Source organism: Panthera uncia, chromosome D1, assembly GCF_023721935.1.
Source record: "Panthera uncia isolate 11264 chromosome D1, Puncia_PCG_1.0, whole genome shotgun sequence".
Lineage (NCBI taxonomy): Eukaryota > Metazoa > Chordata > Mammalia > Carnivora > Felidae > Panthera > Panthera uncia.
In genome coordinates this window covers 44,902,435-44,918,268 of record NC_064808.1, presented here as the reverse complement: position 1 = coordinate 44,918,268, position 15,834 = coordinate 44,902,435, and the positions used below count along the sequence as shown (strand labels likewise).

Genomic DNA, 15,834 nt, shown 5'->3' with positions numbered 1-15,834 from the left:
CAACCCACAAAAGCCCTTATCTCTGGTCTCTACTATGTTCAGACCTGTGTCGGGTCCCGAGGTTTATTCAAAGGGAGCACCGGGCTTAATTCTAGAAGGAGATTGCAATCTAGGTGAGAGGGCAAGATAAGTGCATGAAGCAACCTGAATGCAATTCTTAGGCAATACACAGGGCAGCGAGTTGTGCGGCGATACAGGGCCCAACGGGAAAGGCATTTGTAGGGCAGGAGGTTTATGTGACAGGCCTCGTAGAGGGAGGGGTGAGAAGAGATCTGGTCTGCAAGGTAGCATCGGGTGGGACGGGCAGAGCTGATTGGAGAATGGTGCCAGGGCAGAGGAACAGCATGAGCGAAGGCAGAAGCTGAGGTGGGTAAAGGAGTGGCCTGGGTTAACGTGCGAGCGGTGAGAGGCAGCTGAGCCGAGGTTTTTGTGGAGGGGGAGCCAGAAGGGTTTGCTAAGAAAATCACGCAGCTCTTGGAAGCCTGGCTGAGTTGCTTGAGTCTGATGAAGCAGGTGGTTCCTGGGCAGGTGGGGCTTTGCACTGAGAACCAGGCAGAGGCTGAGGAAGCCTGTGCTGCCAGCATCAGGAGGAGGGCCTGTGAGGGAGTCAAGGTGACTGTCAGGAAGCTGTGACAGCAGGGACCTGTACTGAGGGCCCTTCACATACATGTTCACCAGAAAGGGCACTCAGTTGGCTTGTACCAGTAGTCCAGGTGGCCGTGGGCAGAGGGTGGGTAGTGAGAGGAAGCAGGATGGAGGAAATGCATTCACAGCATATCCAGATCTGAGCCCCAGCCCCTCAGGCAGCTGAGAAAAAGAACAGGGTGAGGGCTGAGATGGGATGTAGCAGTGAGTGGAGGCGGGAGGGGACTCCAGACTGGACTAGGGGTCTGAGAAGCGGGGCTGGGTACAGACTCACAGGGCAGAAGCCTCTCTCCCTATGTGCACGTGCCCGTAGGTACCCCCCACACAAGTACATGCGTACAGCCCCCAACTTACATGTGCATGTTCATCATACCCAGAGACCCTTAAGGAAATGTGCATATGCACATTTATGCAAATGCACGTGTATGCACACATGCAGGCAAACATCAATACACATGTGTATATACACGTGTGCTCCTCCTGATCCGGCCTCTGCTGGGGCTGGAGCTGGGGCTGGCATTGGGTTCACAGCAACCAGGCCGGGAAGAATCTGTCCTGCCTGGGCACTGAGACCATGTCTGATGGAGGCTTCTCCAGCCTCCGCTTGTAAACACTATTTATTTTGGAAAGCAACTTCTCTATTTTCAAATAAAAAGTTGGGACATGTGGTATTGGATTTCCCTGATCTGACACTGACCTAGAAAAATGTGCTGGCGGGAACAGAAACTGCGTTGCCCCACTGTGCTGGCAGAGGCTCAAGTGCGTTTTGTTCTTCTTGGCCTTGACTGCAAAGGTTAAGGTGCAAGTCAGGGGGTAGCTCCATCTCCTTGTCCAAGCAGCGTTCTTTCTACTTCCTTCTACAGGGCTCGGGGTGGCTGAGGCCTGGGGGCCTCCTGCAGGCCTGTGTGCCCAGGAGCAGGCTGGCAGGGTAAATCAGAGGTGGCTCTGGAGGGCCAGCGTCCAGACAGTAAGCAGCTCCAGCCCATGCAAAACAAGTATGGGGCCCAGCCAGGGGGGAGTCCCCAGAGTTGTCATCAGGGGAATGGGAAATGCAGCTTCAGTTCGGGATGAGGGTTTTTTTTTTTAATGTTTATGTTTTTATTTTATTTTATATTTGAGAGAGAGAGAGAGAGAGTGAGAGAGAGAGAGAGCACAAGCAGGGGAGGGGCAGAAAGAGGGAGACACAGAATCCGAAGCAGGCTCCAGGCTCTGAGCTGTCAGCACAGAGCCCGATCTCATGAGCTGTGAGATCGTGACCTGAGCTGAAGTCAGACGCTTAACCGACTGAGCCGCCCAGGTGCCTCTGGATGAGGTTTGAAGCAGGCTCCTGTTCCTTGAAGGAGAACAGGCTTCCAGGACACAGAGCAGCCAGGCCTGTCTGGTGAAGGTCATGGTCTGCTACAGGCCTGCCGGGGGTGTGGATACTAGTGGTATAGAGTCCAAGGCAGGAGCCCCGTATCGGGAACATGGACACCCACAGTCCCTTTAGGGGTGCAAAGTCCTCATCTGATTGGCATCATAGGAGGCTCAAGGAGGAATATGCAATCCGTTGCCCCACAGAACCCCTCAGAATCCCTCAGCCGGTGACTTAATTCTGTCCCTGTTGAGACCAGGCTTCCCATTCTGCCCGTTTTCCTCATGGCCTCTTGTGAGGATAAAATGAGATCAGAAATGTAACACGCCCAGCCAGGGCCGGTGACACAGGAAGTGCTCGGTAAATCCGAGATCAAATCCTGGCTTTCACTCTCTCGCTGTGTAGACTAGGGCAGACTATACACCTGTGCCTTCACTCCCTCATCTATAGAAGGCAGGGAATAATAAAACATACCTCATGGAGCTGTTGGGGATCCGATGAGTTAATACACATAAGGCATTGTGAATAGTGCCTGGCTCTTAATAAGCACGATTAAGTGTTTACTATGAATTAAATGTTATTCTTAGTAAGCTCTTCATGTATTCATTCACTTATTCATTCAGCAAGTATTTATTGAGGGCCTGCTATGTGTCAGATACCGTTCAGGCACTGGGAATACAACGGTGAATAAGAGACAAACCTTGTGGTAGGTAGAAAGATGTCTCCCCCCCCCCCCCCCCCCCCCGGACCTCCACGTTCTAATCCCAGAATGTGTACATAGTCTGTGCTACATGCAGAGGGGAGTTAAGGTTTCGAATCAGCTGGCCAGAAGATAGGGAGATTATCTTGGGTAATCAGGGGGCGGGTGCTCAACGTAATCATGAGGGTCCTTCTGAGTAGAGGAGGAAGATGAGAGGCAGAGGCAGACGTGTGAGGGCGAAGCCGGGGTCAGAGTGATGTGATTTCGGGCTTTGAAGATGGAAGAGGGCTGTGAGCCAAGGAGTGTGTGTGGCCTGTGGAAGCTGGGAAAGGGAAGGAGCTGAATTCCCCCCGCTGGAGCCTCCAGAAAAGAATGCAACTCTGCCCCTGATTTTGGCCAGTGAGCCCTCCACCCTCCAGAACTGTAGGAAAATAAGTCTGTGTTGTTTTAAGCCAGTAAATTTCTGGGAATTTGTGACAGCAGCCATAGGGTACTAACATAAACCCTTCCTCTGGGGGCTTACATTCGTGTAGCGGGAGATAATAAGGAAATAAATAAGGAAATAAACATGGTGTGTGGGACGGGCAATTGCTCTCCTTTCTGTGGGGTGGTGAGCCAGGCTGCTGAGCTCAGATGTAGCAGCAGAGAGCAGGGGGCAGGACAGGTTGGGTGGAGCTGGCCAGTCGGCCATCCCCCCAGCCATGGGCACCCCCCACGGGTCATGCCCCTCCTTTCTATCTCAGTGCTCCTGGGCTCTGGTGGGATGCACAGCTTGCGCTCCGGGCTCCTGCTGGGGAGGGGCAGGTGTGCAGAGTCAGGTGCAGGGGTGGGTGGGGCTGCTGCCAGAAGTCTGAGCCAACTAGCTTGCCCCCAGGAGGCCTGCTGGTGAGGCCAGGAGAAGGATGAGAACGATGAGAATATGGATTTGTCAGAGCGAGGGAGGGAAAGCCAGCTGCCTCTGTGAGAGCCTCTCCAGGTTTTTGTGGTGCAAGCTCTTGACTGAGCTTAATGAGCGGCACCTAGAATCAGCTCTAGGTAGTTTCGTTGGAAACATCTTCGCCACAGGCATTTTCACTGCATTACTAATCAACCGTAAGGCAGTTTTGCAGTAAAAGATAAAATAACTGGCTGGCTGGTTACATTCCCTCATTGATGAATCCACTGCCTTTGGCAGAGTCGACGTATTGAATGAAGCTAGTTGTCAGTTGGGTTTTATTTCTCCATGGACACAATTCTCACTTTTATGTTACAGTAGACCCTGCTCTCCTCTTTTTGCTCTCCAGGGTTTCTGTTACCTGTGGCCAACCGCGTTCTGGAAGCAGATGATCCTCCTTCCGACATAGGGCCAGAAGGTCAATAGCAGCCCACCGGGTCACGCTGCCTAGGTCATTCACCGCACTTCATCTCATCACGTAGGCGTCTTATCATCTCCCATCAGCACAGGAAGAAGGGTGAGTACGGGACAATAAGATATTTTGAGAAACACACATTCACATAACCTTTATTACAGTATAGTGTTATAATTGTTCTATTTTATTATTGTTAATCTCTTACTGTGCCTAACTTATAAGTTAAACTTTATCCTAGGTGCGTATGTCTAGGAAGAAACAGTACATCCTGGGGTTCAGTACCCTAGGGGGTCTTGGACTGTGGTCCCTCGGGGCCAAGGGGGGACTGCAGTAGGTAAATGTCAGCTAGCCTTTACAGTGGTCTTACAGCGACCGGTAGGTGGGCCGTCTTAAGACGGTGGATGGTAACAACTACAGAGATCACTTTGATAGAAGATCTGGTGATAAAGCTTCCTGGAGGCGTGAAATAGAAAGTAAAAGGCCAGACTGCACGCTACACTCTGCAGGACAGTGAAAACGTACCAGTCCCCACAATAGCAAAGCTCAGTTACAAGTACGTTAGAGCCTTAGCCTTTCTTGCCCATGCCCAGAACGAGCAGCCCAGAACCATGCACAACACGATGCAAGCGTGTATCCTAGTGCTTGGAAAACTGATACCTCTCTTAATGAAGGAAGAAATTAATTATGAATTGTATTAATTTTTTTCATGTTTCACTATATCCTTAAAATTTTTTTTTAATGTTTATTCGTTTTTGAGAGAGAGAGAGAGAGAGAGAGAGAGAGAGAGAATGAGCAGGGGAGGGGCAGAGAGAGAGGGAGACACAGAATCTGAAGCAGGCTCCAGGCTCTGAGCTGTCGGCACAGAGCCCAATGCGGGGCTTGATCCCACAGACCATGAGATCATGACCTGAACTGAAGTCGGATGCTCAACCGACCTAGCCACCCAGGTGCCCCTCATTATATCCTTTTCAGTGTCCCTCTTTTAGATTTCATTATTTTATCTTCATAGCAGAATTGCCTTCCAGCAAACTAATTTTGTGGCAAGGATGCTCATGGCAAAATGCCAGACATGCCGAGAAATCCTCCCTTTAGGAGGCTGTAAAACACCACTTGGACTTGACTTTCATCTCGCCCAGCTGCTTACCAAAGCCTTCCTCTTTCATCTTCGAGGGCTTTAATTGGCAGGTCTGAGCCCAGAGAACTACCTCGGGAGGTGGCGGAGGCCTGGCTTGAAGTCGGCCTCCCCAGCCCCTCCCTGTTCAAGTCACTGAAGTCTGCTCCAACCCAGAGCTTACGCAGAGCAGGTCTTGAGGAGCAGCAGCCTACCACCAGTTGGGGGGCTGCTACTCAGCTGTAGACTTTGAATGGATGGTGCCTTGTGGCCTATGTTCAGGAATTCATGTAGTGCACTGCTCAAGGGCGTTACACCTAAGGGGCGTCTTCCACATGGTAGATTCACACTAACTTATGTGAGTGCATGCTGGATGGCACAGGGACTCCGGGTCGCCAGATAGGTATCAGGGAAGAGTTATCTTTGACCTCAACTCACGATGGCACTTGGGCCTGTGCATGAGCTTGGCATACGTGTGCGCATCCTATGATGCCTGCGCTCTGGCTGCCCTTTAGTGCCTGACTTGCAGGCCCCTGAGACTTTGAACCTGACATGGTTGCCTCACAGGGGGTGGGTGGGGAAGAGCGGGGTTTCCTGTGTCCCCAAGTGTGCCCCTGTGTTGTGTGTGCATGGAGCCAGTGCTGCTGTTCAGCAGGCAGAGTTTAGGTTGTTCAGAGATCTACTCACTCGACCTTTCTTTTAACCTGAGGAAGGGGCATCTTTTCCTAATTTGCAGGAAGGTGTCCCATGGGCCATGCAGGCCCTGCCCTGGTTCACAGAGACGCAGCCTTTGCAGCCACCGTCTGTGCAGTGAGGCCTCACCCTCCATGTCCCTGTGTAACGTTTCAGTTCTCAAGTAGCTCCCACCCTGCTCCCCGGGTCAGCCTTGACCTGGACCCTGATTCCACTCATCTCTGTCTCTTAACCCCAACACTGGACCCAGAACCCTGACCCTTCCTGGTGTCCACAGTGCCTCAGCTCACTACCTGCAACTCACCTGCCCTGCAGAGGCCTCGGCCAGGGCCAAAGGCAGTGTCCACACCATCACGGATGAGCCGAACATCGGAGTTGGGAAAATACTTCTGAAGCTAGACCTAGGGAAGGGGTAGAGTGCAAACTAGGAGAGCCTTTCGGGGGAGGAACTGGGCAACGTGGATGCATGTCTTTTGGGACCATGATGCTGCTCTAGGGAATTTGCGCTTCAGAGAGAATCCACGATGTGTGCACAGATTTTGCCAAAGGTGTTAGTTGAAGCATTGTCTGTGTTAGCAGCAGTTGAAAATAACCCAAAAGTCCATCAGGAGAAGGAGTGACTGAATCATAGATTGTCCTTGACTTGCACACACAGGAGTGTTCCCAGAAATCCATCCAAATGTCAAATGTTTGAAACTGGGACAGTAGCTTATTTTGAAAAACTAACAGTAGCTTTTAAAGTTTATTTATTTATGAGAGAGAGAGAGCGAGAGAGTGCTCATATGCCAGCAGGGGAAGGGGCAGAGAGCAAGGGAGAGGAAGAATCCCAAGCAGGCTCTGAGCTGTCAGCGCAGAGCCTCGATAAGACAAACTGCAAGATTAATACTTGAACCAAAATCCAGAGTCAGACGCTTAATCAGTTAAGCCACCCAGGTGCCCCTAAGCTTTATAAAGTTGGAAATGATGTTAATATCCACGATTCCTCTCCCCCACCCACTATTTTAAAAACATTATCAAATCACTGAACTTGTCTGTTTAGACACAATCTTGAATCACATGTGTCTGAGTTGGGGTTTCCCCAAAAGCAACACCTGAGACAAAAATTTGAGTGCAGGCAGGTGGGAAGTCAGGCTGCAGGACACGGAAGCAGTAAATGCTGAGGGGCGACGGTGAGGCACTCGTTGGGTCTGTTATGGTATGTCACCTGATTTTGTATGTTTTTCCCTGAATCTCGTTCTTTTCTTTAACCCATGAACCTACAGGCGGCAAGCCAATCCAAAGGGTGTTCATTTGAGAATAAAGATTCCCCACATGGTTTCTGATCTTTGTCACAGTTTAGTGATTAGGTGTCATCCTTTCTACTTTCCACGGCTCTTTATAAGATAGTAAGCATCGAATGCAATCTCCAAGTAAGTGCACAGGAAACAGCACTAGTGGCCAACACTTTTAAAAACATACTCATGTTCACTTTAGCCTCATTGCAATGGTATGGGGTAGATACCATGATGGCTGTTGGTAGTTTATAGATAAAGAAGTGGAGGCCCAGGGAGGTTCAGTAACTTGCTCGCGGACACACAGCCATTAGGCAGCAAATGTTGGCAGTCTTGCTCCAGAATGCTTGCTCCTAATCAGCCTACATGGCAATGCCTGGGCAACTGCTAGGAACAGTTGCTTAGCTGATTGGTAGAAGTCTGAACGTGGCGTATGAAATGGAGTTGAGGGGTGTGTTAGTATTAACGTACAAAAATATAAGTTTTCAAATTTAAATATATCAACACCAGGGCAGTACCAAATGGTTTATGGCTGTAGCCGGTAGAAATCTTAGTCTATTAACTCGGGTGGGCTAGAAACATACATCTCATTATTTCCAGTGCCTGAGATGAGTTTTATTTTAGACATATCTCACTAAATGGGGGAAAATAATCCCAATAAGTGCACGGGCTGCCTTGACCCCTCTCCTGGGGCCTGGGAAAGTGTATGGTGACGTATGTTGGTTGAAGTGGGATGGCGGTAAGGGTCGCAGAGAGAGGGCCTCCTTGCCATTTGTTACTGGGTCCCTTGTCCACACCAGCTCCTCCATCATGAGTCCCTCTGGGTGCGCTGGCTCTGTGGCAGTGAAAGGGCATCTCTCGAATGCCCTTGACGACCCTGAAAGCAAAGCCTGTTTCCTTCTGCTTTCTGAGATCAGCCCCTGTGTCTGTGTGTGACACCATCCTTTCCCTCACCCACCCCTACACGAGGGGACTCTGCCTGGGAGAGGGAGGGGACAATGTAGTGCAGTAGACCCTGCTCCTGTCCTAGCTTCTCTCTTTCTCTTTTTCTCCCATCGAAGAAGTTTTTTTGTGTGTTTGTTTTGTTTTCCTTTCAAGAGTGAGAAAAACAGCTCCGTCCAGCGACTCTAGCTCCACATTGGGTGTATTCTCCATCGCCAATTCCTTTCTGTTGCTGCTGTTTTGGTTTTTTATTGTTGAATAACAAGCTACCCTATAAATTGGTGGTATAAAACATACATTTTAATTTGGTCTAGAGTTGTCAGATGAACTATGGTAAATATGTTATCTGTGTATATTTTATCCTTAAGTGTTAAAAAATTAAAATTTATCTTCAAATACTATATGTATAAAATTTAATCCCAGTTAAATTTGGATTTTAGATAATGTACTTTTTTTTTTTTTAGTATAAGTATATCCCATGCAATACTGGGGATATACTTAGACTAAAAAATTACTCGTTCTTGATCTGAAATTCAAATTTAACCGGATGTCCTATCTTTTTATTTGCTGAATCCAGCAACCCTATTTTGGTCACTGTTTTGTGGGTCAGGAATTTGAGCAGGGATTGGAAGGGGTAAAGGATACCCTTCCATGTTGGGTCTTCACGTCCATGTCTGGTGCAAGGGTGCTTCCCAGCCTCACACTCTCTCTTCACGTGAAGTCTCATCCTCCAAGTCTTTTCCATGAAGTTCGGGATTCTCACACAATGGTGGCCTCAGGATAGTCAGCCTTCTTACTAGGAGGCTCTGAGACCTGGCTCCAGAAACAGGAAACAATTGCTGTCAGTCTCTTCAGTCTTGGGTATCACAACCGGTACGACATCACCTCTGCCTTATTTTACCGGCAGAATCACAAAACCCGCCTGGCTTCACCAGGAGGGGACATAGACCCTGCTTCTTCATGGGAGCCGTGGCAAGGGATCTATAGTCATCTGTAATCTGCAGTCATCTGTAATCTGCCACCTCAAAGCTTGAATGCCATCTGTGTTTCTTACATGGTCCATTTCCTGAGGCAATGATACCAACTCAGTTCAACAGCTGTCTGATTAGAGGAAGGGTCTCAGAAAAGGAGAACATTCAGAAGGGTAGGGGAAACTTTGTTAGTATTTCAATAGGTCATCCCACCATACAACCAAAAAACTTGATAGGGTCGGATATTACATACAGATGATCCCTGACTTACAGTGGTTCTACTTATGAGTTTGTGTGTGTGTGTGTGTTTAAGTAAGCTTCACTCCCAGCAAGGAGCCCCATGCAGAGCTTAAACTCGTGACCCTGAGATCAAGACTTGAGCCATCCACGTGCCCCTCAATTTAGGATTTTTTTTTTAACTTTACATCGGTGTGAAAGTGACACACACGCAGTAGAAACAGTAGTCTGAATTGTGAATTTTGATCTGTTCCTGGGCTAGCGATATGATGAACCTGAAGCTTCCAGTCAACCACGCCATCACAGGGTTTAACAACCTATGCCCTCACAACCCTTCTGTGGTCATACAACTGTTCTGGTTTTCGCTTTCAGTACTGTGTTCAATATGTTACGCTAGGTAGTCAACACTTCATTATAAAATAGGCTTGGTATCAGACGATTTCGCCCAACTGTAGGCTAATGTTCTGAGCATGTTTGGGGTAGGCTAGGCGAGGCTATGATAGGTTGGTTAGGTGAATAGGCATATCTCTTTTTATTGTGCTTTGTTTTATTGCACTTTGTGGATACAATGTTTGTTTTTTTTAAACAAATTGAAAGTTTGTGTTAGCCCCACACCATGCAAGTCTATTGGCGCCATTTTTCCAACAGGATTTGCTCACTTCTTGTGTGTGCCTCATAGTTATGAGAATATTATAATTCTCATAATATTTTAAGCTTTTTCATTATTTATTATGGTGATCCATGATCAGTGATCTCTGATGGTACCATTGTAATTGTTTCTGGGTATTGTGAACCGTGTTCATATAAGGTGGTGAACTTAAATGTTGTATATGTTCTGACTGTTCCACTGACTGGCCGTCCTCCCATCTCTCTCCCTCTCCCCGGGCCTCCCTATTCCCTGAGATGCAAGAATATTGAAATTAGCCCAGTTAGTAACCCTACCATGGCCTCTAGGTTTCAAGTGAAAGGAAGAGTCACATGTCCTTTTTTTTTAAGAGACAGAGACAGAGACAGAGAGAGTGCGTGAGCTGGCAAGGGACAGAAGGAGAGAGAGAGACAGACAGAGAAAATATCCCAAGCAGGTTCCACATACAGAGCAGAGCCTGATGTGAGGCTTGACCCCATGATCTTGGAATCATGACCTGAGCTGAAATCAAGAGTTGGATGCTCAACCAACTGAGCCACCCAGGCCCCTGTCTCTCACCTTAAATCAGAAGTTGGAAATGATTAAGCTTAGTAAGGAAGCTGAGCTAGGCCAATAGCTAGACCTCTCACACCAAACAGTTAGCCAAGTTATAAATGAAAAAGAAAAGTTCTTGAAGGATATTAAAAGTGCTATTCCAGTGAAAACACAAATAATAAGACAGTTAAAAAGCCTTATTGCTGATATGGAGAAAGTTTTAGTGGTCTGGGTAGAGAATCAAACCAACTACACCATTCCCTTGAGCCAAAGCCTAATCCAGAGCACAGACCTAACTCTCTTCGATTCTAGAAAGGCTGAGTGTGGTGAGGAAACTGCAGAAGAAAAGTTTGAGGCTAGCAGAGGTTGGTTCGTGAGGTTTAAGGGAAGAGGCCATCTCTGTAACATAAAGGCACAAGGTAAAGCAGCAAGTGCTTATATAGAAGTTGCAGTGAATTGTCCAGAAGATCTAACTAAAAGAATTAATGAACGTAGCTATGTAGTAATGTAGTAATGTAGTAATGAACGTAGTAATGTAGACCTAACAGCCTTCTACTGGAAGAAGGTATCATCTGGGACTTCCATAGCTAGAGAAGAGAAGTCAGTGCCTGGCATCAAAGCTTTAAAGGACAGACTGACTCTCTTGTTAGAGTCAAATGCAGCTGGTGACTCTGAGTTAAAGCCATTGTTCATGGAACATTCTGAAAATCCTGGGGCCCTTAGGAATTGTGTGCAATCTACTGTGCCTGTGCTCGATCAATACAACAACAAAGCCTGGATGACAGCACATCTGTTTACAACATGATTTATGAATATTTTAAGTCCACTGAATATTTAATATTTGAGACCTGCTCAGAAAAAGAGATTCCTTTCAAAATATTACTGCTCATTGACAATGCACCTGGTCACCCAAGAGCTCTGATGGAGATGTACAACAAGACTCACATTTTCATGCCTGTAACACAATATCCATTCTGCAACCCATGGATCCAAGAGTAATTTTGACTTTCAAGTCTTATTATTTAAGAAACATATTTTGTAAGGCTGTAGTTGCCATAGATCGTGATTCCTCTGATAGATTTGGGCAAAGTCAGTTGAAAACCTTCTGGAAAGGATTCACCATTCTAGATGCCATTAAGAATATTCGTGATTCATGGGAAGAGAACAAAATATCAACATTAACAAGAGTTTGGAAGAAGATGATTTTGGCCCTCATGGATGACTTTTGAGGAGGGACTTTAGTGGAGGAAGTAACTGCGGACCTGGCAGAAAAAGCAAGAGAATGAGAATTCAAAGTGGAGCCTGAAGATGGAACTGAATGGCTACAATCTCATGATAAAACTTGAACAGATGAGGAATTGCTTCCTGAGGAGAAAAAAAAAAAGGGTTTTCTTGAGATGGAATCTACTCCTGGTGCAGAGGCTGTGAAGACTGTTGAAATGACAACAGAAGATTTGGAATGTTACATAAGCTTAGTTGATAAGGCAGAAGCAGAGTTTGAGAGGATTAATTCCAATTTTTTTTTTTTAATTTTTTTTTCAACGTTTTTTATTTATTTTGGGGACAGAGAGAGACAGAGCATGAACGGGGGAGGGGCAGAGAGAGAGGGAGACACAGAATCGGAAACAGGCTCCAGGCTCCGAGCCATCAGCCCAGAGCCTGACGCGGGGCTTGAACTCACGGACCGCGAGATCGTGACCTGGCTGAAGTCGGACGCTTAACCGACTGCGCCACCCAGGCGCCCCTTAATTCCAATTTTGAGAGAAGTTCTACTGTGGGTAAAATGCCATCAAATAGCATTGTGTGTTACAGAGAGATCATTCATGAAAGGAAGAGTCAATTGATGCAGGAAACTTCAATGTTGTTTTATTCTAAGAAATCGCTACAGCCAGCCCAACCTTCAGCAGCCCAGCAACCTGATCAATCAGTAGCCATCAACACTGAGACAAGACACTCCACCAGCAAAAAGATTACGACTCCCAGAAAGCTCAAATGATGGTTGGCACTTTTTAGCAAGAAATTATTTTGTAATGCTTATTTGTTTGAGAGAGAGAGCAGGCGAGCATGTGCACAAGTAGGGGAGGGGTAGGGAGAGAGAGAATCCCAAGCAGGCTCTGCACTGTCTGTGCAGAGACCAATGTAGGGCTCAAACTCACAAACTACAAGATCATGATCTGAGCCAAAACCAAGAGTCGGACACTCAACCAAGTGAGCCACTCAGGCGCCCCAAGAAATTATTTATTTATTTATTTATTAAAAAAATTTTTTTTTAACATTTATTTATTTTGGAGGAAGAGAGAGACAGCAGGAGCAGGGGAGGGACAGAGAGAGAGGGAGACAGAATCCAAAGCAGGTCCCAGGTTCTGAGCTATCAGCACAGAGCCCAAAGTGGGTCTCGAACTCACGAACCATGAGATCATGACCTGAGCCAAAATCAGACGCTTAACCGACTGAGCCACTCAGGTGCCCACACAAGAAATTATTTTTAAATTAAGGTATGTACACAGCTTTTTTTTTTTTTTTTTACACAATGCTATTGCATACTTAATAAACTATAGTATTAGGGGAAACATAACTTTTATACGCACCGGGAAACCAAAAAATTCATTCGACTCACTTTATTGTGATATTTGCTTTCTTGGGGTGGTCTGGAACTAAACCCACAGTATATCCAATGTGTGCTTGCATTTTTGACTCACAATATTTCAACTTAGGATGGGTGTATTAGGATGTAACCCCATGGTAGGTCAAGGAATATATGTAATGATTCAGAAAGATATTCATAAAATGTTAGGTGTAAAAATCAGGTTACAACAATGTGTTTACAGTATGATGTTTAAAAAAAAGTTACCATATAAATATTGGATAACTATATGCAATAATATTGCATTATTATTATTGCATATTATATGCAATAATATTAGTAGTTTATCTGCAAAGGTGTGATTCTGGCAGATTTTAAGCTTTTTGCTTATGTGTGTTTTTGGTATTTTATAAAATGAACATATGTTGTTTTTATTTTAGGAGTAAAAAGGTTATCATAAAACAAAACATAATACATTGTCCTCTGAATTATTCACCAGTTTGTCATTTGTATAAATTCTGTTGAGCATGTACCTGTTACTATTCTTCTAGTCTTTGCGGATTCCACCATGGACAAGCCAGACGAGGTCTTCCAGAAAGCTTTTGGAGAGGGCATGTCACCAACACCTTGATTTTGGACTTCTAGCTTCCAGAATTTCGGAGAATAAATTTCTGTCATTTTAAGTCACCCAGGTTGTGATAATTTGTTATGTTAGCTCTGGGGCACGAATCTATCCCCTTTATTCCTTGAATCTTATTAGCCAATGATGTAGATTTCCATTTTGGAAATAGGCAGTCTAATCGTCTCCCATCTAAAGGTGGGGAAACTGAATTTCTGTTTAAATCTGTAGCTCATTCCAGACTCCACAGAGTGTGGCTTCTGTAGCAAAACCAGGAGTCAAACCCTCGTCTCTCTCCCCACCAGGTTTAGGTTCTCCCTGTGATTCCCCAGCTTATAGACTGGGTTTCCAGCAGGTTTCTTAAAAGTTTTTTTTTTTAATTCCAGTGAGTTAAAATACAGAATAGTATTAGTTTCAGGTGTACAATATAGTGATTCACTACTTCCATACAGCATCTGGTGCTCATCACAAGTGCCCTCCTTAATCCCCATCACCTATCCACCCATTCCCCCACTCACTGCCCTTCTGGTGACCATCAGTTCTCTAAAATTAAGAGTGTGTGTCTAGGTTTGCTTCTCTCTCTCTCTCTCTTTTCCCTTTGCTCATTTGTTTCCTAAATTCCACATATGAGTGAAATTACGTGGTATTTGTCCAGCAGTTCCTAGTAGGTCTCATGCATCTGTTTCTAAGATCATTGTTACCTTCCCTTCGCTGCAGTGACAAAACACCAGCCCCTGGAGACCTTTCCCTGGTAGGAGCTCCTCCTCTTGGCTAATGAAAAGGGAAGTGTCCTTGCATTAAGGCTGGTCCTGTTTTAAGATCAATGAGTCCCAGCTGGGACGAATGGACTGAGACAGCTGTTTCCAGGTGTGTTGGCTGCCATTTATATCTGCAGTAGCTGATAGGCCCTCTGTCTCATTGTATCGAGGCCAGGGTGTACCCCTCACTCAGGAAACCACAGCCCCTCCTCTGACAAGGAGAAGAGAGGCCTGCCATAGCTTTCCTTTCTTTCTTTTTTTCTTCAGACTTTAAAATGAATACATGCTTTTTGAAGAAACATATCAGAAAAGGTAAAGGACAAAGCAAACAACAAGAATTACTTATATAATCACCAGCTGTTTACTATTTCTACATATCCAGAAGGAAAAAAGTCTATGTATATACATCTGGTTGTGTTGCATGTACAGACGCATTCAACAGAATGCATTCGATGCATTCACACAGAACAAATTCAAGTGTGTTTAAAAATAAACATTTATCTATAGACTCTTTGCTCATGGAGAAATCAGGCCACCGGAACAGCTTTTGTACTCTATCCTAAGCGTTTCCCCAGGTTGTTAAAAATTCTTGGTAAATACCATTCTTAATGGTCACATACTAGTCTAGCGAGTGCATCACCACTTATTAATCATTTATTATCTGTTACTAAGCATTCAGATTCTAGTTCTTCATTAACTTAAAAAAAAACACTGTTATGAGCATCCTTGATATGTCTTTGTGTACATTTCTGATTATGCCCTTGACATGAACTTACTGGGTCCAAGGTTATAGACATAACTTTTTTATAGCTTTGCTGAGGTATGATTTACACAACATAAAATTCACCCATGGTAAGCGTATAATTCAGTGATTTTTAGTAAACGTAGACAATCATGCAACCATCCCTACTGTTCAGTTTTAGAACACCTTTATCACCCCAGAACATTTCCTCCTATTCCTTTGCTGTCAAACTCCCATTCGAGCCCCAGACAATACCGATCTGCTTTCTAGCTGTAGAACTGCCTTTTCTGGACATTTCCAATAAACAGAATCACACAATATATATTCTTTATTGCGTAGTTCCTCTCCCTTAGCATACTGTTTTTGTGGTGTGGTGATGTAGCATGAGTCAGGACTGAGTTCCTTTTTATTGCTGAACAGTATCTTGTGTGGATGGACCACATTTTGTTTATCCATTCACCTGTTGATGGAAATTTGGGTTGTTTCCAGTTTTTGCTATGAATATTTGCTTATAAGTCTTTGTGTGGACGTTTTCACTTCTCTTGGGGAGATACCTAGGAGTTGGTCATATGGCAAGTTCATATTTAATTTTTTAAGAAACCAAAGTAGCTGCCACATTTTACATTCCCACCAGTGGTGTATGAAGGTGACACTTCAGTCACATCCTGGTCAACACTT

General features: G+C 45.6%; 1 long non-coding RNA gene across 2 annotated transcripts; it reads left to right on the top strand.

The window, feature by feature from the left end:
* The first annotated feature begins 225 nt into the window (after nucleotides 1–225).
* LOC125936052 (uncharacterized) lies at nucleotides 226–13,706 on the top strand. 2 transcript variants are annotated; one of them, XR_007461912.1, is made up of 3 exons: nucleotides 226–366; nucleotides 3,983–4,150; nucleotides 13,589–13,706. It is a non-coding gene; the product is annotated as an uncharacterized LOC125936052 (long non-coding RNA). The 2 variants fall into 2 exon arrangements; XR_007461913.1 differs by lacking the exon at nucleotides 226–366 and adding an exon at nucleotides 3,590–3,659.
* The last annotated feature ends 2,128 nt before the right edge of the window (nucleotides 13,707–15,834 follow it).